The following is a 1,950-nucleotide window of genomic DNA, read 5'->3' as shown; positions in this document are numbered from 1 at the left end:
ACTGTGCTGAGAAATAAATATGTAGACACGAGGAATAAAAAGAAAAATGGCTCTGAGCACTATGGGACTTAACATCTGATGTCATCAGTCCCCTACAACTTAGAACTATTTAAACCTAACTACCCTAAGGACATCACACTCATCCATTCCCGAGGCAGGATTGGAACCCGCAACCGTAGCGGTCGCGCGTTTCCAGACTGAAGCGCCTAGAACCGCTCGGCCACTCTGGCCGGCTCCCTCAGCATCACCCGACTTAATTCGACTACATTCCATTATGCTCGTTTTGCTTTTGTTGATGTTCATCTTGAAAGGAGGATATAAGATGAACATCCTCCTTTCAAGACACTATCCATTCCGTTCTAACTGCTCTTCTAAGTCCTTTGCTGTCTCTGACAGAATTACAATGTCAACGTACCTCAATATCACAAAGCAATTAGCTGTGAGTGACTTGTGTCGCAAACACACTCTAAGAAATAATAAGAATAACAAAAAAGGAATCATCCGAAACGGACGGAAGTCGGTAGATATGATGTACATGTACGTACAGACAAAAAATGACTGCAGTTTCAGAAATACTGGGATGATTTACTAAAGAGAAGGAGCTTCACAAACTGAGGAAGCCAAATGGAGTGAGATACGGTGACATTGCTCGCGAAAATAGTGTTCGGCAAGCAGTAGAGACTCTCGTGATGTGCTGGCGGGCATTATCTTGCCGAAACGTAAGCCCAGGATGGCTTGCCGTGAAGGGCAACAAAACGGGGCGCGGAATGTCATCGACTTACCGCTGTGTTGTAAGGGTGTCGCGGGTAACAACTAAAGGCGTCCTGCTATGAAGTGACGTGGCACCCCAGAACATCACTCCTGGTGGATAGGCTGTACGGTGAGCGACAGTCACGATGGTATCCTACCGCGCTGTCTGGGATGTCTCCAGACATGTCTTCGCTGGTCGTCAGGGCTCAGTTTGAGGCGAGATTCATCACAAGGCAGCTCTACCCCAGTCAATGAGATTCCAGACCGAAGACGTCTGGGGACGTGTGGGACAGCAGTGGGGTAGCAACCCGACTATTGCCAGCTATACGGTCCGACAACCAGCACTCATTGCCTGGGGTGCCACTTCATTTCATAGCAGGACCTCTCCGGTTATCACCAGTGGCGACCTTACAGCATAGCGACGCATCGACGATATTCCACGCCCAGTTCTGTTGCCCTACGTGACAGGCCATCCCGGGCTTACATTTCAGCAAGATAACGCCCACTGGTTGTCTTCACGCTTGGCAAACCCTATCTTCATCTACATCTACATCTACATACATACTCCGCAATCCAACATACGGTGCGTGGCGGAGGGTACCTCGTACCACAACTAGCATCTTCTCTTCCTATTCCACTCCCAAACAGAACGAGGGAAAAATGGCTGCCTATATGCCTCTGTACGAGTTCTAATCTCTGTTATGTTTGTGGTCTTTCCGCGAAATGTAAGTTGGCGGCAGTAAAATTGTACTGCAGTCAGCCTCAAATGCAGGTTCTCTAAATTTACTCAGTAGCGATTAACGAAAAGAACGCCTCCTTTCCTCTAGAGACTCCCATCCGAGTTCCTGAAGCATTTCCGTAACACTCGCGTGATGATCAAACCTACCAGAAACAAATCTAGCGGCCCGCCTCTGAATTGCTTCTATATCCTCCTTCAATCCGACTTGATAGGGATCCCAAACGCTCGAGCAGTACTCAAAAATAGGTCGTATTAGTTTTTTATAAGCGGTCTCCTTTACAGATGAACCACGTCTTCCCAAAATTCTACCAGTGAACCGAAGACGACCATCCACCTTCCCCACAACTGCCATTACATGCTTGTCCCACTTCACATCGCTCTGCAATATTACGCCCAAATATTTAATCGACGTGACTGTGTCAAGCGCTACACTACTAATGGAGTATTCAAACATTACAGGA

The sequence above is a fragment of the Schistocerca piceifrons genome, chromosome 9 (assembly GCF_021461385.2).
Source record: "Schistocerca piceifrons isolate TAMUIC-IGC-003096 chromosome 9, iqSchPice1.1, whole genome shotgun sequence".
In the NCBI taxonomy this organism is placed as follows: Eukaryota; Metazoa; Arthropoda; class Insecta; order Orthoptera; family Acrididae; genus Schistocerca; species Schistocerca piceifrons.
This window is presented reverse-complemented; position numbering follows the sequence as displayed.